The 21,116-nt window shown below is 29.1% G+C and overlaps 1 protein-coding gene across 2 annotated transcripts in view; it reads left to right on the top strand.

Annotated features, from left to right (window-relative positions):
* Positions 1–21,116, top strand: part of LOC145326312 (uncharacterized) — a 248,606-nt gene that overhangs the window by 95,982 nt on the left and 131,508 nt on the right. For both annotated transcript variants that reach the window (XM_080169598.1, XM_080169599.1), the window contains exon 3: positions 15,643–15,695. The gene's annotated coding sequence lies outside the window, so the exon portion shown is untranslated. The remainder of the gene's footprint in view (positions 1–15,642; positions 15,696–21,116) is intronic.

The following is a 21,116-nucleotide window of genomic DNA, read 5'->3' on the forward strand; positions in this document are numbered from 1 at the left end:
GAGTGATCGATAATTAGCGATGTTAAATGCTTTGAATAGTGAATTGTTAATGAGAAATTGACAGGGAAGAACACAGTAATAGTGTCTGACTGATTATGACGTAACAAAAAAAAATAGCCAATGAGAGGCCACTATAAATTTTACCATTTGTCAATAATGGCCTCTCATTGGATAATTTTTTTTGTTACTTCATAATCAGTCAGACACTATTACTTTGTTCGACAGGGAATGATAAATCTAAAAGGAATAGTTATTTATCATATTTTCGTAATATTGTGAATGCTAGAAAGGATATTAAAATTATTTCAACAATTTTGGTCATGTGATCAAAATTTGAATTTTCCTTCTACTATTGCCCCCTCTGGGGGCGAAGTAGGTGGAAATTTAAATTTTTGTCACTTGACCTTAATATTGGTGAAATAATTTTGAATGACCTTTCTTGTATAAGCAATATTAATAAAATATGATACTTGGTTTTGTCTCATTCTCTATCTTTTTCTTAAATTCAAAAAAGTCTATCAAAAAATTTACATCATCTAAGGGTGAACAATAAATATCTCTGTCTATTTTTCTCTATATTTCTTCCCCCTCCCCCCTCCCTCATTTTTCTGTCTATTTCCTTCTTTCTCTCCTCCTCTTTTGTACGTTCATTTATACAATAGAGATAACCTAGAGACAGCACAAGGGAATTTTGTTTACATTATGTATCATCTATAAATTGTTGAATATCTTAGGTTAAAGCTTTCCTTGGGTGAAATATTTGAAGAAAATATTTCTTCCATCTTATAATGTGAAGCATATGACACAACATATAATAAGTTAGTTATAAATAATTTAATTTCTTATAATAAAGTTATCTTTCTAAAAATTATATCATTGCAAAATTTAGTTGCAAATAATGTTGCCTATAGGGCTGTATTTCATATACAACAAAAAGTGAACAAAGGTTTCTTTTTAAGAAAAAAATGGGGTCAGATTGACCATCTATGTCTAATGTTTATACCCACATCAAATATTAAATTATAACAATGTACAGTAGAGTGGATCAATTTTGGACATTGAATTTGTAATCAACATCTATAGTTTAAACATCATATAAGAAACCTAAATATAAAAAATTGATTTTGTCCTTGAGGGGAAATGGGTGGAAGGTGTTTCCATGCATTAAAAATTTTAGAAGTTTATTCTGGAGGTGCAACTTTTTTTCTTTCAAAGTATTGCTTTATGCATCTTTTTGAATTTGTCTTGTTGATTAATATAAGAATATCAAATTGGTTTTAAAAAATATTCATCCAAGCATGAAAAATCTTAAATTAAATGTAAAATCTCTTGGTTTTTAAATTTATTTATGGATTTTTCTTGCTAGGATCAATAGTTTTAAAAACAGATTTTTTATTCTTATTCTACTCTTCAAGACAAAATTGGGAAGGTGCATAAAGCTATACTTTGAAAGAAAAATAATTGCCCCCCCCCCAAAAAAAAAAAAATTCTCCCCACAAGTGTCTTTCTAAAAGTTTACAAGCATCAGCGAGCCTCCCCATTATTCAAAATATTTTCTTTTCTTTATTTGGTCTCTTATATGATGTTCAGACAGAAAGTGTATGTAGCACATTTAAAATTAGAAAATCATTGAAAATCAAGCCACTCTAATGTACAGCATTTATTTCTTCAATTCAACAGTACAAAATTATTCCAGTATTTAAATTTAACATATCATATAGGAAAAAATATTCTTGTATTTAAAATTAAAAATCATGTTGGAAATTTTTTTACAATTTTTTAATTTTTTAATAATGTACAGCAAATTATTTCCTTTTTATCTCATGTTTTGAAATTTATAAGATAGTTAGAATAAATTACAGAAATAATGAAAGATTTAAAGAAGAGAGCGTCAGGGGGGGGGGGTCGAGGGGGGTTTCCCCCCTCAGGAGAGGGGGGGTTGAGGGGGGTCTCCCCCCTCAGAAAAAGCTTGGGCTTAAATCTTCAACAAATAAAGAAAACAAAATTATTTTAAAAATTTCTTTTTTATGTTGAATATTATTATTTTTGTGACACTTGATTTTGAATGACAAAAAATGTTGAAATAAATATTACCCACTGTATGAAATGTTAAATTAGAAATCAATAATGATGTTGGAAAATTTATTCTCATTTTATACTCTGAAAAAAGGAATTGACAAAAAATAATAATTTTTATTCCAAACTTTTAAAACAGCATGCCTATTTCTTATTGGTTGACACTCGAATTAAAATAAAATAATGAATATTATTTCAAGACCAGAAATAAATTTGAAATAAATAATTTTCTTTCCCCTATATTTTTTATTCCAAAATGCCAAGAATTAATTTTAAAATAAAATAATTTTCTTTCCAATATTTTTATTTCTTTTTCTTATTGGACGTCATTTTGTGTCCAATTAGAGACTAGTGTTTAAATATTTTAAAGCTTATTACAGCATTTATTTTGAATATGATAATATCAACATTCTCACATTAAATGTGATAAAATATTTTACTTTAACTTTACGCCATTTTTAGCCTGTAAAAATTTCTAATAAGTTTGGCTAAACTTATTGTTTATCTGTTTATCATCGTAAATATCATGATGGTATTGTTTGCAGATTGATTAATAAGGAAAATTTTATTAAAAATTACATTATTTAATTTGGTAGCGTACAATTTGGGTATAATAGTTTTCCTCCATTCCCTTATCCCTGGTTCCTTGGGATTGTTGAAAATGGATGGCACAAAAAAGTTATGCTCTTGTCACGCATATTTCAGTTGGGCGGGTGGTCATTAGCCACCCACCTTAAACATATAATTTGAGACCACTATCACCAATGGATGTAGAATATACGTGGATAAAAATTGTCGTCAATTCAGCTTGCTAACTTGAACATATTTATTGGTCAGTTCGTTCACCCAGTAGGAGGGGAGGGGATGGAAGGGGGGAATACTTATTTGAGCCTGTTGCGTGGTTCACTTTATTAGAGACCATGAAAACCTGGTGCAACATCTAAGTAATAATAACATATACATTCTATTATCATTTGATTTTTAGTTCTTGGTTTCACGCATAACAAAAGTAAGAGTAAGAAAAAAGTTTTTTAACTTCTTAAGTTCTCATTAGAAGAAAAAATTTTCAATCTTTCAACTAAAAACGTAAAGGGGAGGGAGGAGAAAGGTAACATGTAAACAATCAAAATTTTATTAGGTTCTTAAATGGATATAGTCAGGGAATTAGGGGACATTAGGCTTTTTATTACAATAGTCCACAAAAGATTTATAATAACGTGTTTCCATTCGTTGGCTCAACAATTTTGGGGACTTTTATTCAATTTTGAATGGTTTGTTCCTTAATTTGAGTGTCCAAACTTTTCAACCACTAATATCAATCTATAGAGGAGGGATAATTTATTTATAATCATGGGGGATTTACATCAATTGGCCATTGTTTTATCCCTTTATATCTCTGGATAAACCCATAAGAAGGCGTCAAAATTAACAACTATTTCTATTACTAGCTTTTGCTTACTTGTCCGCTATTTTAGCCAGCTGTATACTTTATCAGTGCATATTCAAATCTGGTGCAACATCCAAGTATTAATATCGTTTTGTAAATATTTCAAAAATTGAACATTAATCATTTAATCTAAAAAGCTTAGCAACAATGGATTATACCAAAACGCTATACGTCCAGTTCTGTCACTGTAAATGTTTGTTTGGTCAGTTGTTTAATTTGTTAAATTTTTTTTATGGATGTTATCATCCTTGTTAGATAATAGATTTAATAAGAATGTCCTTGTAGAAGATTCTAATCCATTCCACTACTAAAATATTTTATGATTTTTTTATCTTATTAAGACATTAATATATTTTAGATTTTGATCAATGAAAATCTATGTATTTTGAAATGTAGAAAAATGGTTTCTAAGAACCTGTGCATCTAATATGATTTAGATTTAGTAATATCTTGACGTTTCTTTTAAAAAAAAAAGTTTTTAAATAGTAAAAAGTCCTTATTTTAAATCAACTTAAATTATAAACCTAATAGTTTACTCCAGTTACTTACATTAGTGGCTGTTCCCCTAACATCTAAGGAATGTAATCAAAGAAGGAGTGATGAGGGAAAAAAATCACAAAATAGATAGCTTAAAACCATCCTGCGGATTACATAAAAGTTTTAATTTCTTCCCATTTAATTCTAACAACGGGTTAAAAAAAGTCATAAATTTTGATTGTTAATTTCAATTTTTGTGTTAAACTAAAAAACACCATATAGGTATAAATTGTCGATAATAGCATTGTTTCCTTGAAGTTTTATGCTTAAAGTGCAAATTTTTGAGAAAAACATAAAACAAAAATTTTTGGGTAGCAGTCTTTAAATCTAAGGATGGGCAACACCCTTGGAAAAACAAGCAATAAACAATTGTACGTAGCTTAGATATTCTATGAACATGGTGTGTTTGTAGGTCTTTTCCAGGAAGGAAGGGGACAATTGGCTGTTTATAAAACTAGTCCCCAAAGTTTTATAATAACATTTTTTATTCGTTGGCTTAACAACTTTGGGGACTTTTATTTAATACAAATTGTTTAGTTTGTTAATTAAGTTGAGTGTCCGAACGTTTCAACCACTAAAACAGGCTAAAATAGGCATAAAACATTGCAGTAAGAATTTCGGATAAAAAACTTTATGTGGTGTCTTTTTTAGCTTTGCTTAGATGGATACGTTCCTCCTTGGTTGTCTGAAAAGAAACAAACACACAAAAATAAGGCGTTTCTCAGTATAATTTAAATTTGGCTCAGTTTTTGCTTCCTTAGTCATATATTTCTTCAAATTTTTTATTATAAATCATAAATTTATTGGCGATTTCATTTGTTTTACAATCTTTATCGTCAAAATAAATGCTTCAGTTACAACCTAAAGAATAATAAATGCACGATGTACTTGAAAAAAGATTCTCCAAATTTTTTTGTGAGTTAAATAAAGACAGCTAAAAATGTTGAAATTCAAAACGAATCTTTAAAGATAGAAAAAAATAGCTTATTGATTTGCTTTGAGTAGTTTAAATAACGCAACAAATGCAGAAAACGATCGTATATGACTGGTAAAGTAATTTTGCTATTGAAATTGATTTGTAGATTTTATAGAACATAGTTGTATGGTTTAGGTTATTTGGGATGCGTTTGGGTTTACTTCTGCTAGAACTCAACAATAGATTTTTTGCATTAGAGGATTTTTTTTATTAAAAGATTAAAAATGTTAATTACCTATTATGTACTTTTATTTCAACATTCTAATTCTATAGCCTTTGTAGACTAACCTGGCATTTGATTATTTTTCTCACAAGGGTAGGGAAAAAGACTATAGAGCAATTTAGACAAAAAAAACAACAAATCTTTAAACTTTAACAACAAACTACTTAAAATACAAGATGATACTTTGACTGTTTACTAAAAAAACATTTATAAAGATTTTTGGGACATTGAGGCGCATTCTTTAAGCAACAGTATTAGTTATCCAATTTTGTGTTGTCTATTGGCGGAAATAATCTACACTTTAGTCATGGACTTCTACTCAAACATTTATGCATTTTCATAACGTAACAAGATCAATTGTGTTTCCATGCGCAGTGCAGCAAAAACTTTTTTACATTATTTTAAAACAACAATGAATTGAATGCAGTAAAAACTTAAGGTACAAGATAACTAATGGATAATTAACACGAAATTACTAGTTCTGTAGTTGCCAACTTTATACACTGATAGGTTTTACCAACATAATATTAAGTATTCAAATATTGTGGATTAACGAATTAGATATCTGATTTATAAATTTTTATATCAGTAAAATTTTGCGTTCAATGTTCCCTACCTCCTTTAGAAAAAGTAAAATATGTATCAGTAAAACATTATCTAATAATTGACATTCAAGGCCAAAATGTAAAATTATGTCCTTAAGAAGGAAAACAGTGATAAACTAACACGAGCAAAATTTGAACATCATTGATGCCATCTTATTAAATGATTAGATATACCTAAAATAACATTGTGTACCTGTTTTGAAAAAGGTTCTGTATCCTTCCTCAAACTTTTTGTAAACCCTCTAAGGCCCTAAACACAGGCAGACAGACTCGACACATCCAGTTACTTCAATATAAGGATCTATAGTGTCAATCTTTAATTAATATATTTTTTTCTTTTATATAAGTTAGCATAAATCCAACTATGAACAAAGTTTGGGATGAAGGAGTGATTTCCACCACACCCCCCCCCCCCCAAAAAAAAAAAGCTATGACACCCCAACCTCCAATTTTCTTTTTCAAAGACCTTATTTTTATTAATAAGCTCAATTTTAGACATTACAAATTAAAATGTGAGATTTTACCCCCTTAGAAAAAAAATATTCACAATAGAATAAAATCAGCCCGCCCCCCTCCATAAGTTTAATTACCCCCTTCAAAATTAAAGGCTTAGATATCCTTGCTTGAATATGTATTTTTGTCTGCACTGTACTAAAATTTGTTCCAAGTCATTTAATGAGTATAGAATGATATTTGAAGAAAGAAAATCAATCAAAAAATATTTTTGGTTAAAAAACAGTTATTTATTCAAAGATGAATATTAAGTTGTGCATTCAGTTTCGCATAATGTCATATCTACATAGTGTATCATATTTGTAAAAAAACACAATTGCTAAACAATATGTTGGGGAGTTAGTTATGAAAGTTAACAAAAAGAAGGTACAATTTTATCCAATTTTCGTAATTCGCTAATTTGATACCTGTGCAGAAGTGAATACACACATAATTTTGAATATTATGGATATAAAAGGAAATAGGCGTAGTAAGCTAGTAGGGGCAGTTAATGTTTTTAAGATTTATACTTGATAGATTTACTGTTTCTTTATATATTTTGTAGCTTTAGGATTCATTTTTTTTCTCTATTATAAAAGGTTTATTGATCTTAAAATATTTTTTTAATCTCTTCTTTTTGAAGAAAAGTTTTTGTTAGTGAGGTAGGGGACATAGTAATGTAAATTACTCTGGTACCCAAGGTTTCATTAACAAGTTCCCTTCTAGAATATTGTAAGGTTTATGAAATCTAAGGATCTTAATGGACAATGAAAGATAATTTGATGCACATACCCAATGAAAACAGTAATAGTGTCTGACTGATTATGACGTAACAAAAAAAAATTAGCCAATGAGAGGCCGTTATTGACCAATGGTAGAATTTATAGTGGCCTCTCATTGGTTAATATTTTTTGTTACGTCATAATCAGTCAGACACTATTACTGTGTTCATACCCAATCATTTCAACAAAAATTAAAATTACCCTTTCTGGATCTAAGAAAAAAATTGAAAACTGCTTTTTTCTTTAACCCAATGAAGATTTCATGTAAGTCCCCAAAGTTTTAAGCTATTTTTAAAATTTAAGAACCAGTATTCCCTTTTTCCCTGATGAAATCAAAATTGTTAGAAGAAAAAAAAAGATTTTTAAAGGATGATTTTCAGTATTTTATGTCTTTTTTTTCTTTTCATCTATAAAATTTAGTCCATTGATAAGTCATTAATATTGAAGGTTTTTCTTAAAAAACGCTTCAAAAGATGATTTTTAGGAAAAGGTATTATCAGCACTGCTGTATATATCTAGAATTTCATGTAGTTTCCAAAGCATCAGCAAATTGTATTTTAACATGATGGTAACATAACATTGCAGATTTATATGTATATTAGCTTTAATATTTGTAGGGAAAAGTAACCTAAAAATAACCAGAAAAGATACTCCCTGAACCTGATCAGTCCAGCAGTTAGCGAGATCTTAGGCTTCACTCTGACAGACTTTAGTGACATTTTTGAGTATACACCTAGGTACACTATGCGTAAAATATCTGTTACATATGCCACAAGAATATGAGCCAGGACGTTTACATGGGGAGAAGAGGGTCATATTCGTTAAGATTCTTTCTTTACTTTTCAAAGTTTTCAAATTAGAAGAAAGAAATTAATCATGTAACATTAGGTTTTTAAGTTATTATGCCCTTTTAAAAAAAGCCATAAAGTTTTCATTTCTTCCACTATTTAACTTTTTCAATATTCCCCCTTAAATCACTTAATCTTAACCCTTTTTTGTCACTTTATGAATAAAAGGATAGGCCAATGAATGATAAATCAACCTTCCATCAAATATTTTTTATTTTGTTTTTATAATTTTTAACTGGCAGTAAAAAGTCCTCTGTGACATGTCACAAATAAATGAGAACTCATTTTTATTCTAACTGTATGCGCTCATAGAGTTTTCACATTCTGCAAAATTTGCTAATTTCCCTTTTTTTGACTAAAATTAGCAACAAAAAGTCATCAATTATCATCATTGATTAATAAATATTAAAAAAAGCTTAGTCAATCAAAAGTAATCACTATTGAGACAACCTGTATTGTTTTTGTAAGCGACATTACCTAAATATACCAATAATTAAAAGAGAAATTCAATCCAACCTAAATATATATATTTAGTTTATCATATATACTAAAAATTATTAAAATAAATATTTAGGTCACATTGTATGCTAACGTTTATAAGTTTGGCTGCTAACATACTGCTCTACCTTCAATAATTTCATAGATCAACTATTTTATGCACGCAAATCTGTAATAGTTATATTTATCGTCTCTTATTAAAGACAGGTTTCCGCGAATAATAAAATAAAATAAAAATAAGAATAAAACTAGTTTTGTTTTTCATCAAATCTTTGTTAGTTGCTTTAAACTATTAGTGCCAAGGCGTTTTAACCAATTGTTTAAATTTTAAGAAGGGGTGGGTAATTTTGGTTATTATGTGGTAAGTAATTTTGTTTATCATTATCTTATCGGTAAGGTCCATGGATATTTCCACTCTAATGTGTATATTTAGTGTATGAAGTTTGGCCACACATGCCAAAATTGACCCTTAGTCTCACCTCTTGACTCTAAACTCCTTGCACTGACTACACACTCTTGGAGTGGGTTATATAAGGTTAGAAAATTAACCAAAAAATGGTAGGTATTATGTCTAAATTGAATGTTTGTGTATATATTTTAATTTTCCGGAACCAACAAATGAACCGTTGAATGGAACCCCATTAACTTGTTTCTAAAAAAAGCAATGCAATGATAGAATGATTTCAAAATTCGATAAATTTATTGCTTTGCCCTCCAAATTTGTATTTGGATTATTTTTGTGACTTTTAGTAAAATTGCTTCAAGATATTTAGCAATGCCTTAGATTATGTACATACATACAGACTAGAGTGGTTTAAAATCTTGAAAAATGATATAAAAAAGGCATTTTGAGCATATGACCATAGAAAAATATTAGATGAATAATAATGGTTAAATGTTTACCTTTACAAAGAAACTCTTTAAAGGTCTTATTATCTTAACTTTCTTTAAACATTTAATTGTCTATTTTTCATTATCTTATTGACAGACGAGATTTTTTATCTTACTTACAGCTGAGTTACAATAGAGTTTTGTTTAACATAATTTTCAAAAGATAAAAAATGTAATTTTTGGAACCCTCTAATATACATGCATACATACAATTACATACATACAAGTACATTCATCTTTCCATACCTCGTTTTTCTCACCAGCGAAGCTTATCTATCATTAGGTCTGACTGTAAATTCATACTGTAAGTTTGGAAGAAAAGATAATGTTTTAAATGCAGAAATCTAGTCATTTTTAAATTTCTGGACATATCATAAAATTTGTATTACTTCAACTAAAATGGTCTTGCTTGTTGTTGCTGCGCTACTAATGTACAAATTTGCAAGGATCTAAAGGGATAAGACAATGGGCAATAAATTATTGTACATCCCCAATGATGACACACAAAATTAACCCTTCTGTAGATTAAATTTAGTGGTTGAAACGTTTGACCTATCAAAATTAAAGTGCACAAGGTCTTGACTCTTTAAGCCAACGAATAAGAATACATTATTATAAAACTTTTGGAACTTGTGTAATAAACAGACCATTGTCCCATCTCTCTCTCTCTGACAAGATTGTCCTTGCATCTACTGTTGCATTTATTGGCAACCAAGAATCAAATTTTAATGTAAAAATATTTTTGATAGATAGCACTAGCTATCTAAATTTTAAGAACATTCGTACGAAAGACTTTATGATTTGCTCACAGCAGCTAAATGCGAATAAACGTAAGCGATCAATTTATTTTAAGTTTCCGTTGACAATTTTAATAAACTTCTAATTGGTTTGTATTCAGCAGAAAGTTGAAAAGTTAATCAATAAATCAAAAACCTATAAAATTCTCATTCTTCTGATATTTAAACTAAATATAGTTTCATTAGACTCCCTCAATAATTTCAAATTTCAATTTTTAAAATGTTTATGAATATTCTCTTGGCCAGTAAAGAATTGATATATAACACTCTCAAATTCATATTAGATTGATAAAATGTATCAATATTTCATATGCAAAAAAATGTATTTATTTACATGCAAAGGAATTCTGTATATTTGTTATGTACTACTTACAGCATTACGTTACGGGCCAAAACATCTTTTAAATTACAATTTTTACTTGGAAGTTCTATATTGTAAAAAGTTGTGTTTGTTCTATTTATTGTTTATTTATTGAATGTTGACTTTAACTTAAATAAGAAAGGTATCGTCTAAACATTAAATTCATTATTATGCTATACATTTTTCAAATATAAAGATATCTTTTATTTTTAAAGTGAAGTAAATATAACCCTTCCAACTTAAGTTTTAAATTAAAAAAAAAATTGTGTTCCCTCCAATGGCCAGCTAGTGTACCAAGAACGTCCAAGATTTTTTTTTTTTTTTTTTTCAACAGAGATGATTTTTTTTCGGTTAGGTTTTGTTTCAAAAACAAAAATACTGTGGTGGAATTGGGGGAAGGGTTATGATGGTCCACTTTGCAGATAAGGGAATCTACGAAAGGCTCATCCTCAAATTTATCTTTATTGGTATAGGAACAGTTAGATAGATACAAATTCAAATATAACCACACGGATAGTGACTTTTATTAGGAGATTTTTGGTGCTTTTTTTACCTAAAAGTACTTATAGAGCACTGACCTGTTGGTACTATAACCCTGGAGGGCCTATACCTGCATGTCCCACCCATTATAACTTAACCAAACCTGAACAAAAGCAATAAACAAACAATGACCCCCACCCCTTCCCAACTTATTTTCAATTAAATGTTTTAAATACAATGTATAAAAAAAAATAATGCAAGATCAAAATCGCTATAAAATCACTATAATTATATATCTAATACACTTTCTCAACTACTCAAATAATGTCTTTAAATCTTTGTCTACCTTGATCTACAATTTTATCTTCTGAATACTTATCCATTACTAAATAATAAAAGTTTTTTTTGGAGAGTTTTATGTTCTCTTCTGTGAAAAGTGTACTACATAAAAGTGTCATTTTTGGTGCTCTTTTAAAACAACTAAATTATTTATATAGGTTAAAAATGCGTATATTTTTAGATTATTTTAGATTTGATTATAGGTTTTATTTATAAGATAAAACTAATGACCATTAAGTTTTTGTGAAATATTTGTTCTTTTGCCATTCTAACTTTTTGCTGTCTTTAAAAACTAACATTTATCAACGTTGTAGGTCGCCCTGAATTACCTTTTCTTAGCAGCCCAGCCAGCCACTCAATAACATTAGTACGTTTGTACGGTAGTTAGGTTAAATTACCCCAAAATGAATAATGACTTTATGTTTCTTGTAAAATAATATGTTATGAAAATGCTAAAATATAACAATTCAATTAAAGTACCAAGTCATAGGCGGAGTTTATTGACAATAGCTGCCCATTATTTTGTTGATACTCTATACCTCTACTGTTTCTAGATTATAAATGTTGTTATCTAGTTCTTTCTGTATTACCTATGGACCCAATTGTACCTGACCGTATGAAAATTACACAATTTGTATTTGGAACATTTTTGAGCTCACAATATCATATTGTCACAAAAACAACGGTCTGTGGATTAGCTATCCATCTATCTTTATATCTATCTATCTATCTAAATGTATGTCTGTCTGTCTATCTATATATCTTTCTATATATATGTCTAGCTATATCTATCTATCTATATGTCTGTCTGCCTGATGTCTGTCTGAATGTCCGTCAGTCTGTCTGTATGTCTGTGTTTCTGTCTGTCTTCCTTTCCTTCTGCCTATCTATCTATCTACTTATCTATCTATCATTATATTTGTCTATCTATCTGTCATTCTATCCATAAATATATCACTCTATCGATCTAAATATTATTAATATATCTATCTATCCACCTATCTCTTTATTTTATACTAGCGGCTACGCCCCCTAGAGGCCTCTAGTGGCACTTTAAATGTTTTTGTTTGTTATATTTAATTTTTTATGTACGATACCACCTTATTTGACGTTGAAGTCTCCCCTAAATTTTATAAAATTTCGATTTTTTTTGTCATTTCTCTTGGGAGGGTGGTGGTACCCTCCCCCAAAATAGTTATAAACCTTCCCGGGACTTATGAGAAGCTACCCTGTTAAGGAGAACCCGATCGGTTCAGCGGTTAGCGAGATCCTTCGGTACACACAGACAGACAGACAGACACACAGACAGACAAACATCCTGTTACTTTAGTATAAGGATACTTCTATCTATCTACTTACTTTTAAATCTATCCATCTATCTATTACTGTAAAGATTCACGACGTTGTTTTCTTAACCATTTATCACCTCTATACTATTCAAAGAACCTTTGTTAAGCTACTCTGCAACCAATCAGCTATGTATATACGTCCTCTATATTTACAAACAATTTCACTGGTTCCTGTTTACTGTATTGCTTTTAGCTTTTAAGAACAAAAATGTTTATTGCTAACATATTATAAGCATGCTAAAAAAAATATTTTACATCAAACCATACATATGTTCAAATACTGGGTCCTTATTTGTCTATTTTACAGTTATAGAAAAAGTAACATATTTCCAGTATGGCTTCGAAACCAATTCATACTGAAATCAATACTTAAAAATCATGTATAGCATCGTATTGCATAAAATTTTCAATGAATACTGAAATAAATATCATAAAAATTAATACTACCTTCATTTAATTTTAATTTTCATTTTAATCTTTAATTCAATTAATTTGGCTTGAAAATAAGTTTTTTGTTTAAAAAAAATGGAAGGTAGTTGGTTTTATTGAAATATTAGTTCACCCATTTAAAAACGATTTTATAGAATTACTAATAGCTTAAAACCTGCCCAAGTGCAAGACTAAGCCGTTTTCGAAATTTATTAAAAACACACACACATGCACACGTCCTAATACTTCAGAACAAAAGTACTCTTGAATTGAAATACTTTAATACATTTTTAATACATTGTTGTGTCCAAAAAAGATATGTAGTCCAAAAGTTTACAATAGACATATTTAAAGTACACTATGTCCATTGTAAAAGTACATATTCCTAAAAATGTTTCTCTTTAATTTTCTCTCCTATTGTTAGAAGGTGTATAAATGTATCCGGAACTTCTATGAAAAGCAAAGTCTAAACAATTCATCTGTTACCGAGATCTTTGAAGACAGACGTTTTATTTTATATGTTTCCCTTTTTTTATGTTCTAGAAAAGAGTGCAGTAAAATATCATAAAACTATCAAAAGATCAAATTTGAAAACAATATTGGGACCTTTGTGAAGATTTCCTGAAATATCGGTTCAGTGGTTAGCGTAATCTTAACGTAAATTATATCATAGGATTTATTAGGATATTATTTAACACAATCATTTCTCATTGTCTAAAAGTTATTGTTCAATTAAAGCAAGAAATATTTTTGGGGGCAAAAAACTTAAACAAGACCTATTTATAAAAAGTTGGCTAGCCGCTTCTTTTTGGGCCTTGCTTTAGGGGCTGTCTACGGGGATTTTTAGGGGTAGGACGAGACAGTAAGTGCAGTGTAACAGTTAAAAAGCGCTCGTTAGCAATGCGACTAGAGCGCAAAAAGTTACCCTTAAGTACTTTTAGCAACTTTTTGTGCCCTTCTTGCTTTTTATCGAACAAGGCTTTTAAGTTTGGAGATACATATTGTTTGATATAATAAGATAATATTTAAAAGCCAATTTTAATGCTTCAACAGAACAGACAAAGATTTTAATAAACATAAAATTACTTGGGGTAAAACTGACAATATATCTTTCCAGTATGGCTTCGAAACCGATAAATATTTTCTGGATTAGAATGTTTTCTCAGCCATACGGAAATATCATGTATAGCATCGTTTTACAGACAATTTTCCAAGAATATTAAAATAATGGTTAATTGTTGATATAGGTCTTAAGCATTAGTTGTTGATATTGAACATAATGTCGACGTATATGTCAGTCAATTTGGTTCAAACATATCAAGCATTTTGAGTTTTCAAATAGAAATCATTATCCATTATCGTTTTTATTTCATGGCCAGAATCTGATTGAGCCATAACAAAAATCATTTTATTTGGGCAGGGAATAAAGGCATTTTGAATTTGAAAAAAAATCTGTGCGGCCCACAAACTGATCAAAACATGTAAAAAAAAAGCCAATGTCTCGTCAAAATTATTTATAAAAGTTTTCAAATATTTTGAAATGGTACACAATTTTAATTAGAAATGAATTAATCGACCTTTCGTATGGAATTACCATTCAAAGGCGTTATGATAAAGTTGGTCTGCTTTTTAGCTATTTAAATTGTACCTTACTGTTTCAGGAATCATCAGACAAAGTTTTACGTCTATCGATCATAGATATACGTTACGGATGAACGAAAAAATAAATATTAATAAAGCATAAATACCCCATCCCTTTTCGTTCTGATTTTATCCTCATTTTTTATGGTGTTATTATTGGTTTGATGAAAACTAGTTTACACTGAGAAGGATGTCTGCAGGCAAAATAGTTTTTTTTTGATGGAGTGCCCTTTTTTAAACTCGGGACACAGAACTGAATTTTAGTATCAACAAGACGATTTTGTCCTATATTACTGTATCAATAAAAATTAACATCTTTTTTTTAAAGAATTGACTATACTTGAATTAAGATCTCGCCAACCTCTTAACTGATTAAGTTCTTCATTCAATGGAAGCTATATATGGGTTCTTGGATGGATGTATACTATTTCATTTTTAGATGTAGGTCTTATGGTGGTTTTTTGTGTCACTTTTGAATACAGACCCTTATTATTTGATTTATTTTAAGGCAATGTTTTATAGTACTCGCATGATGAAAAAATTACGATTATGTCAATGATATGTTTTTCAGAATAACTGTACCTTCCCTTTTCAAAATATAAGTTTCATAATAACTCATTTTATTTTGACGGTTAAAGTGTTGTTTTTTTTATCTATAAATTCCTATAAAACTATACAATTTCAAAAAAATATTTACATAAAAGATATATTGTATGATTGCCCTTTAAAATCGTTAAAACGGCTTGGCCTATTTAACTAGTAAACAATTTAAAATTTGAATTCGTTTTTGGCCATTAACTGGTTTTAGGCTTTTTTGAAATTAGAAAAAAAACTTTTATTATTGAATTTAAATTTGTTGTTTTTATTTCAGGTGTTTTGTCTGCAACCCGAAGTTATCATTAAAATTATTATCTCATGAAGAAGGTAAGATTAATTGTTTTATAGCTATCCGTCATAAGTAAGAAGACGAACGAATAATTATATAATACCCAATCGTAGTATAACTTTACTTTTTAATGGATATTTTAAAATATATACATTTTGGGAGGGATTTTAATCTAAAGAAAAACAAGTACTGATCCCCTTGCCGCCCTTTATCCAAATTTTTATAATGTTTTGAAAATAAGGGGATATATTTTTTTCTCTATGACTAGCACTGCCGCGGATAGGCACAGCCTTGTGGGACTATCTACTAACCAATACAACTAAACCTAACCTGTCTTAACAAACAAACAAGTAATAAACAAACCAACGAAAAAATACCTCCCTCATTTTTAATTTATTTAAAAATTAAGGGTTTGTTGGGGTTCAGTGCTCGAGGGGTCACTTTGAGGAAAACTGAACTAATTTATCATTCATTGAACTATCCCATATTCCCACATCCTTTTTAATTTGGAATGAGAATGCTTTTTCTTGTATTGAACCATCCCTTTATCCCCAGTCCTATAACTGCACCGCATAAAAGCATCCATTACTAATTTCTTTGAAAATCTTACAGTAGAACCCGGGAAACAGACAGATTTTCAACAGGGATAAGAAAATGAACTTTAATTTGATGTACCTTTAAAATGAGGATAAAAAAAATTACCACCATGTATATTAGGACTGTTAGTCGTAATGTGTGCTCTCTCCAAGTTTGTTCTAAAGAATTATGATTAAAATTTAGCAACACAAATCCACTAAGAAAACAAACGAGAGAACTGTGAAACTTTGGATTTTTGGTGATTTAAATTGTGTATTGTGTTTGTTTGTGATTTATTTTTAGTCGAACCCGGTATTAGTGTCTTAGAAATTATCTTAGTGACGTAAAAAAAATAGGATGTGTCGATACTACTAGGATTTTTAAGAATTGTTAATAAAGGCCTGAAATCAAGATTTTTTGTGCTTTTAAAAAATATTAAAAATATTTCTAAAAATTCTACATTATTTTTGCTCACTTTTAAAAACAAAATCAACTTTTTTTTATTTTTTTTTTATAAAATTATCTTTCAAAATTGAAATAAGATCTATCAGCTGATATTGTACTTCTTACATAACTCAAGAGTTGACTTACAATGTGTAAATATTTTATAGATTATTTAGCAAAATAATAAAAAACCTATATGTAATTTCGTGATTAATAATTGGCTTAATCTTACATTAAACATTGAATGATTTTAAATAATTTTCAAATATTTGCTTTTATAATTATACTTATTTTATAAACACCCTCATAAGTTAGCGCAAAATGCTATATATTTTATCACATATGAGCTATTTTTTAAGCCAGCTTTTTAGTCAAAATTTCGAACCAATAACAATTAAATTAAAAGATATTAGGTTAAAACTATATATAAACGAGAGTAAAGAAATAAGATATTGCTATCAACAACAACAAAAAAGGGTTTTGTCTAGTTTTTGGTAAAATAATGCATATTTATCATTTTAAATTAAAGCTATCTTTTCAAGATTACATCTATAAATTCGTCTGTATTTTCTAACTTATATATGTTACCATGAAAAATCAATTGATTTTCCATAATAATTTTATTTCTATATTAAATTTAGAGACAGCTAATTTTTCTTTAAATATAATGAGATGTTTATCAGAAATTTTTAATTAAGCATAATAATGTATATATAAAAAAGACAATTACGAATAAAAACAAAACAATCAATTATTAGATTATTTATATCAATAAATTTAACGGAATTTGAACGTAATTGTTGAAAAAGCTAGCTTAAACAGTTTTGCCATTAAAAAATAACCTTCTTTATGAATGGTACATTCTAACAAGGGTAATGATATCCAGTAGAGCAACATATTTAACAAATATGTCTTTAAATAATCAGTCTATTTAACAAATATCTTTTTAAAATGCATAAGTTATATTACCTCTCACAAGATTGTTTAGTCCTTTGACACTGTACATAATTATTATTTGATTGATCTATCCTTAATTTTTATTCATATTCAATTTTATTGTTTGTATATAAATATTTAATACCTGTATTATAATACGGTTATTATTTTTTTTTGCTATGTTTTTATAAAATAAATATCTAAGCAAATGTTACCAATTCTTATAATTATCTGGAATTGAAAAGAATTACTTTCATTCGGTTGCTAAAAAGAGGAGAAAAAGAAATGTATTGAGTCAGATAGTAGCCTTAACCTGTACAGCTTTACATTTATTTCATAGATAAATTGAAATTGAAATTAGATAAAATTATTAATTGATTTTAGATTATTAAACAAGACATGTTAGAATTATCCTATCAATTTCAAACTCTTCATGATGATTCCTATGACAGTTAGGTATAATTTATAAGCAACTCTATCATTGTTAACAGAAAGTCAGTACGTCCATTTAAAACATGCTTTGTGTGTTTTTTTGGCTGCTATTGAAGAAAGACAATGTGAAAATGTCTTTTAAGGGGTGTTTTAATGTATTTTTTTACAGTAGCTTTTGATGGATTATTTTAGGTTAGGTTAGGTGATTGCCCTGAAGGGTTAGGAAAATGGTCCCGCATGGATAGCGCCCCCCCCCCCCCGCAGTGGCTAGAAATAGGATAAAATCTACTGTGAAAATACCAAGAAACGTCCCTTAAGAGGCATTGTCATGAAAGGGACTATACCCAAGATATATGTGCATCTACTTAACGACTTCCAAAATTTGAGGGTGCCCTCAAGTAATCACCCCTTCCCCCCCCCCCCCTGCATCTACTCTATACATTATTTTGTCTGTCTGACTGTCGGTCATGCTTAAAAAACCTTATTGTTGGAGAAATGTTATTTTCACGACTGCTTTTTTAGATAGCCAGCTGTAAGTTTTAGTCAAGATACCTTATATTTATACAGATCTGCTCCATATAATTGTCTGCCTGTCTGACAGATATACTTAAAAGGACAATTTAGTTTTAAAAGAAAAAAAAGAAAAAAATGTTGGTGGTTTTTTTTCTAAGCGCGTGAGGGTGCAGGTACCCTATCCTAAAATAGTTATAAACCTTCCCATGACCTATGACCTATGTCCCTGCAAAGGAGAAGCATATTAGTTAGGAAGATCCTTCCATATAAATAGACACACACACACAAACATTCTTTTACTTTGATATAAGGATTAGCATTTTGTTACTGTATCCTATTACTAGCGGCTACGCCTTAGAGGCCTCTTGGGGCACTTGAGGAGGAGAGAGTCCAATTTAATAAACCAATTTATTTTTTTAGATTTTAAAAGAAAAAGACAAACAAACAAACAAAGAGACAGACAAACAGACATCATGTTACTTTATTATATCCTATTATATAAATTAGTAAGCTAAGCTTTTTTTGACTGTAGCAACGGATCTTGTTAACCGCTGAACCTAAAGGGTTCTTCTTTACAGTGAAGCTTATTATAGGTATAGAGAAGTTTATAACTATTTAGGAAGAGGGCTCTCCACTCTCAAAAAAAAATAACACTTAGAAAAAAAGTACCATCTCCGCAATTTTACTTCTTTGTTTTAAAACTTAAATTGAAAATTGGAAGAATGAACTTTCCCCCTTACCACCCTAAAAGCTTCTAGTGATGTTACTGCTAGTGATAATATATTATAGTTTTTATCAACATAATGTGCGGATTTTAAGAAAAATTTAATCAAATATGCGGACTTTTTTCAACCTTTTTTTGACAACATTTATTAGACATATTAGAATTATACTATTGATTTCAAATTTTGCACGGAAGTATGTCCTTTTACTGTATGCTATATTTACGCAATTTTGCAACAAATTTATGTGCAATTTCATTTAGACTTCAAAATTAATATTCTGCTTATTAAGTTCTGACACTCTAGCTATTGTGCGTTTGTTCTACCTTCTGATTTTTGTGCTTCGTTTTTATGGATGTTGTCATCCTTGTCTAGAAAATACAAATTTATTAATCTATGGTAGAAAGTACAGAGAGTATAAATTATTTCCTACATTTTCTTTATCAATTATCAATTATCAATCACCTCTATTATCCATCTCTTTTTTAGGGGTTACCTTTCCCACCTCCCCTCTAATCCCTCGTTTTTAGTTACGTCACTAAGATAATTTCTAAGACACTAATACTGGGTTCTTTTTAGTCACTTTGTACATAAAGACCGCAGAGAAATTGAAATTTTGATTATCGAATAACTGCACTATCATATAAACTTTTTCAGAAAAGTTGTTACAAACAAAAGAAATATTATGTAAATTTAAAACAATAAGTAAAAAAGGCAAACAAGCATTACACGATCTAAATTGATTAAAATTGATGAATACATGTCACTGTTCTTTATTAATCGATATATTATTACTTGGATGTTGCACCAGATTTTTATGTACTGTAATAAAGTAATACTCACAGCTAGCTAAAAAAACGATACCCGTATCCACCCTCTTCACCTCAGCCCCTTCTCTCCTACTTTGTGAACGAACTGACCAAAAAATGAGGTCCCTATTAACAAGCTAGATTGCGACAAAATTTCCCCTGTCAATATATCCACGTATATCCTATATCCATTTATATAGTAGAACATATTTTGAGAGTACTCTAAATACGACAAGTTCGAAAATATTTAAAAGAAATGCAGCAAAAAAGATATCTTTATATAAAATATTTAGAAATAAATGTAATAAGAAATTTATAAATCATCCAAAATAGTTTTGTAATATTTCACTTAGTTGGAAAAAGGTTGTGGATTTCATATAGAACTAAAATTTCCAATTTTTGTCAACATTTTTTCAATTTTTATTGTCCTATGCAACATTAGTACTTTTTTGTTTAAAAGAGTTATCTGTTTGAAGGAAGCTTCTTATGTGTCTCGGGATGGATTTAGGATATGTTTCTGCCCCCTACATAAGGAGCCCCTTGATGCCAGGGACACAATTGCTAGTGTTGATATGAAGTTTAATATGGAGGATAATTATAGTGTAGATTCCCTGGAAACACTTGATGAAATCTTTTTATAAATTTAAAACATTTGTGGAATGCTATTAAGGGACAATTTAACAGTTTCCCACTTCTCTGATAAATGAATCCCTCCTTTTTGTAGCTGTATATTGGATCTTAATATATATACTAACTAATAGATTCAGACGAATAAAAATTAAAAAATATCAATATGTTTTTCAATTTACCCAAATTTTTCATTTCTTATAACACCCATTTGGTTTATATTTTAATAGCTTGTGAAGGGTGGGGTAAAGAATGTGCCAAGCAAAGTTTCCTTGGAAACTGAGGATAATTTAGGTTTATACTGTCAACATCCGTTCTTTTCTTAAGGATTAGAGTGGTTCGTTTCTTTTATAAATCTGGGATAACCATAAGTAAATAGAACTATAATGATGTTTTATGT

The sequence above is a fragment of the Acartia tonsa genome, chromosome 8 (genome assembly GCF_053477335.1).
Source record: "Acartia tonsa isolate MP-2025a chromosome 8, ASM5347733v1, whole genome shotgun sequence".
Taxonomy (NCBI): Eukaryota; Metazoa; Arthropoda; class Copepoda; order Calanoida; family Acartiidae; genus Acartia; species Acartia tonsa.